We start from the raw sequence: 5,409 nt of genomic DNA on the forward strand, positions 1-5,409 counted from the left end.
CAAAATGAAATGATTAATGTTTGAGGTGATGGATATGACAATGATCCTGATTTGATATTACTCATTATACACATGCATGAAATGTCATACTACCCCATCAATGTGTACAATTATGTCAATTAATGAAAAAAAATACATAAAGCAAAAAAGTACCTCCCCACAAAATGCTTATTAAATATAAAGGAAAATAGACAACACCTTAAGCAGGTGATCAGAAGTACCATCTAAGAGGGGTCAATGGGCACTGCTTGCCTCAGGATGAGATTCCTCAAGAAGGACTCCACATCCCTCATGCAGCCTTCTCATCAGAAACACTACCTGCATCTAGTCATAATGAAATAAGGAATATTTTATTTAATAGAAGGTGATTATATTCTTTAAAAAGTCAGTGTTTGAGATTTCATCTCACTCAAGTCGGTATGGCAATTATCAAGAATACAGGTAACAATAAATGTTGGTGAAGATGTGGGGGAAAAGGTACATTCATACATTGCCATTGGGACTGCAAATTTGTGTAGCCACTATGGAAAGCAGTATGGCGATTCCTCAGAAAACTTGGAATGGAACCACCATTTGACCCAGTTATTCCACTCCTCAGTTTATATCCAAAGGACTTAAAATCAGCATACTACAGAGATACAGCCACATCAATGTTTATAGAAGCTCAAATAACAATAGCTGAACTATGGAAACAGCCTAGGTGCCCTTCAACAGATAATGGATAAAGAAAATGTGGTATATAGATCACAATGGAATACTTAGCCATAAAGAGAAATGAAATTATGGCATTTGCCAGTAAAGGGATGGAATTGGAAAATATCATGCTAAGTGAAGTGAGTCAATCCCCAAAACCAAAGGCCAAATGTTCTCTCTGATATGCAGATGCTAACTCACAATAAGGTGTGGCGGGTAAGGAAGAGTAGAGTACTTTGGATTAGACACGTGGGAATAAAGGGAGGGAGGGGGAGTGGGAATGGGAAAGACAGTAGAATGAATCGGACATTACTTCCCATGCTCATGTATGAATATACGACCAATGTAATTCCACATCATGTACAACCAGAAGAATGGGAAGTTGTACTCTATGTATGTATATATGTCAAAATACATTCTAATTATAACAAATAAAATTAAAAATTAGATAAAATACATTCTACTGTATAACTAAAAGGAACTTTTTTTTTTTAAATGACAGTGTTGCCAGGGGCGGTGGCACACACTTGTAATCCCAGATATTCAGATGGCAGAGGTAATAGGCTCACAAATTCAAGACAACTTAGCAAGACCCTGTCTCTAAATTTAATTTTTTTTGAAGGGGCCAGAGTGTAGCTCGGTGGTAGAGTCCTTGCCTAGAATGTGTGAGACCTTGGGTTTCACCCCCAGTATTGGGGTGAAAAAATGTCAGTATCATAAGAGACTGAGGAATGCTTTGACATTAAAGATTAAAGAGTCATTGCAATTAAGTTAATATATAATTGTAAACTTGTTCCTGTAGTAGAGGCAAAAAAAAAATGCCTATAAAATGACATTATAGTACAATTGACAAACTTAGAATTATTAAAGTATTGAATCAATATTAAATTTATTTATATTGATAACTTACTGTGGTTATACAAGAGAATATTGCTGTTCTTGGCCAATAAACACTGAAGTACTAGAACAACTATGTATGTAACTTGATCTCAAATGACAGGAAGATTGTCTATGTGTGTGTGTTGTGTATGTGTGTATTCAGAGAAGATGAAAGAAGGGGGAAAAAATGAGAGAAAGCAAGTGTAAACTAAATATTATTACTAAACTATATTAACACCTATATAAATCAATTGCCTATAGGATATAGGGAGGTTTTGTTTTGTTTTGTTTTAGTATTTAATGCATGTTTTCTGTAAATTTGAAATGATTCCAGACAAAAGTTTAGCAACACTAAATCTTTATTTTAAAATCCAAATGCATAGAAAAAAGAATTATAATACAAAAATTTTAAATAGAAAAAATAAAATAGCTTGGAAAAACTCCTTCTCTAAATACCATATATAAATAAACTAAGTTCTGAACTACACTAGCATTCATGTATGACTCTGACAAAATGTGTGTGTGTGTGTGTGTGTGTGTGTGTGTGTGTGTGTTGGTTTAGATGTAAGGTGCCCTCTAGAAGCTCATATGTGAAACAATGCAAGAAAGTTTACAGGTGAAACTTGGTTTATGAGAGCCTTAACCCAATCAGTGAGTTAACCCCCTGATAAGTATGGCCGGAGGAGGTAGGTTATTGGGGGCATGCCTTTGGGGTATATATTTTGTATCTGGCGAGTGGAGTTTCTTTTTCTGCTCCCTGGTGTGATGAACTGAGCTGCTTTCCTTTGCCATATTCTTCCGCCATGGTGTTCTGCCTCACCTCAGGCCTGAGGAATGGAGCTGGCTGTCTCCGGTCTGAAACCTTGGAAACTGTGAGGCCCAAATAAACTTTAAAACTGTTCTTGTCAGGTCTTTTGGTCACAGGAGAGGAAAAGCTGACTAAGACTGTGGGTGGTGGGGGTGGGGTTACTGGGGATCAAACCCAGGCCCTTGAACAGACTAGGCAAGATCTCTACTCCTGAGCTTCATCCTCAGCCAGGCAGAAATAATTTTGAGGTGTATAGCCTCTTTGTTTTATGTTCTCCAGGATTACTCACATACTGTACGTATGAGGTTCACAAACTTCAAAGCGAGGCATGAACTTGAGTATCTTTGACATCCTATATAGCCTTTGCTCTCATAATGGTGCTTAAAACCACTCTCTTTAAAAGTTGCTCCATATAGGACAGAAGACTCCTTGATATTTCTTCTAGAACTATATGCTCTTTTCACACTGCAAATTCACACACACACACAGAGTCTTAACAGACAAAAACTACAAGTTTGTTCTTTCTAGCTTTCTAGTCCTAGCACAGTGATGACAGAACAGTAAAAGCCAGCAAGCGCTACTGTGAAAACACTTTTCAAGCATTTGCTTGTGTCACATTTGTTAGCATTCCACTGACTCAAAGAAGTCCCATAAGTGAATCCAGAGTCAAGAATGTGGCAGAAAACCCAAAAGGGATTGGAGAGCACAGTGGACATGACCAAGGGAGTACATAGATCCACACGGGGAGATGAAGAATCCCTACCCCTCATGCAAATTATTGCTTTACAGCCAACCCACACTCACCCCAGAAACTCCACTTCTCTTCTCTTCTCTCATTCTAGGTTTATACCCTTCTCTTCAGTTCTGTGAGTTCTTCCAAGCCCATCAAGTATTTACCCTTTTTATGTTAATTAAAAATGGATACAGGTTACTTATTGCCAAAAAAATTAACGAAAGCTTTCTTGAAGCTCAGTATAAATATGCTTACTATATGAATAAATGTACTATTTTATTTTCCAAAACAAGAATAAGAAACTATTTTATTCTTTTAGATTGTGTGCTTCTGTTTGAAAACGGGACCTTTTTTCACTAGTATAATTTCAAATTGATTTTTGTTGACTTCACTTAATAAGCAATTGGTATCAAGTGGCAATGATACCTAGTATCTTTATTTTCTCCATCAGTATTTTATCATTTATCTTTAAAAACTAATAAATATATAAAATTATATCATTTATTTCTTTAGTTGCTTTTATTATCTGTCTTCCCCCACTATACGTAAGTTTTGTAAAAACGTCATTATTCATTATATTCACTTTGTATATTCCCAGCATTTTTAACAGTGTATGGAGAACCTCAATAAACATTTGTTCAATTGACTTAAACTCAATTGGGTAAATAAAGCATCCAGTGTTTGAAACAGTGGTTTTAATCATATTTACCAATTTAATTATAGTTTTTAAATTTTCATTTCATAACAACTGAAAATCAAAATTTTATTCTTGCCATCCTATAGTATATAGAGAAAAAAGAAACAACCTTGTTCTGGTTATTGTAATTACTAATGAATTATGGACTGCAAACTGTACAAAGATGAGGGAGACATGCTGACAGGGAGACAAAATAGGTGATAATTTTATGTGGCTTTATTCAGATGGCAAAAAAAAAAAAAAAAAACTCTAAAGTTGAGGCCATTTGCTTTACTAAGAGGCTGTTTCTATTGTTTTCAATGTTAGCATCATGAAAAAAGTAGGAGAAAAAAAGAAAATAAGGCTAAGACATCTGTGGTAAAATACAAAATAACTACAAAGTCTACAAATTATTTTGTTCCCATATGCACACCTAGTAGCAGAGGACTTTGCAGCTTCATTCATTAAGAAATAGGGTCTATGTCTTAATTTTTTGCATCTGGGTTTGGCTATGGAATTCATTTTGTCCAATGGGACATCAGCATCCGTGCTATAGGTGGATGTGTGGAAAATGGCATTAGGGCTTACACTTTCATGTTGTCTTTTTAGAACCTTAAGACCACTGTGTAAAGAAGTCTGCAAAAACAAATTGGAAGATGAGAACCACATTGAAGAGACAAGTTGTCCCAGCTGAGCCCCACCACCCCCAAGCAGGTACAGCTTTCAATCAAGAAAGCTTCCAACAAAGGTCCATCGGACAATGGCCTGTCATGGGAGTGATGACATCAGAGACCCAAGCCAAAGCAGCTGAGAAGAATCACCCAGCCCACCCAGAGAGTCATGAATACAAAGTGTTGTTTAAACCATTAATTTTTGGCATGACTTAATACACAGCAAAAACTACTATTACTTGAACTAGTAGCTGTGGATAACAAGAGGACCACAAGCATCACCAACATTGAGGCACAGAGAAATCTTTTAAGTTCATGTTGGAAATAAAATCACTAGAAAAGTATAGTAATCAATTGGAGAGGAGTTCATAAGAAGAGAGCCCTTTTCAGTTCAATTTTATTCTCTAAGGCTTCAGTTTCTTTGAAGGACTTCTCAAAAATATTCTTTTTAAAAATATATATTTTTATGAAAAAATATATTTCACTTAAAAAGCCAGTACTGTGGAGAACTTTGCTAAACTGATTGCTAATCCCCATATTCCTAAACTGATATTGTTTGGTGGTAAAAGGCAGGATTTGTTTTGTTAGGTGACCAAAAAATCATATTCTTCTCTTAGAAATGGCTCTAAATAAATGATGTGATTATGCAAAGGACTAAATCTTTTCCATCACCCTCTCTGGTAGGCGAGATAATAAATTTAAGGTAGTCTTCCAAAGTTACAGTACAGGACATTAGCATGACTACATAGAATGTAAGCAAATACAAACCACCAGTATTTTCTGGGTTTTCAAGGAAAAGAATATTTTTCTCTCATCTGTAAAAAGATTGTATCATACATGTCTTTTATTGTAGCCTAGAAGACCTCAAATAAACTTCAGTTTTCCACTCTGATAACTTCAGAAATTCTGATGATTTAATTTAAGGAAGAAAGTTAATTTTAAAAATATA

This window comes from Sciurus vulgaris (assembly GCF_902686455.1).
Source record: "Sciurus vulgaris genome assembly, chromosome: 12".
Taxonomy (NCBI): domain Eukaryota; kingdom Metazoa; phylum Chordata; class Mammalia; order Rodentia; family Sciuridae; genus Sciurus; species Sciurus vulgaris.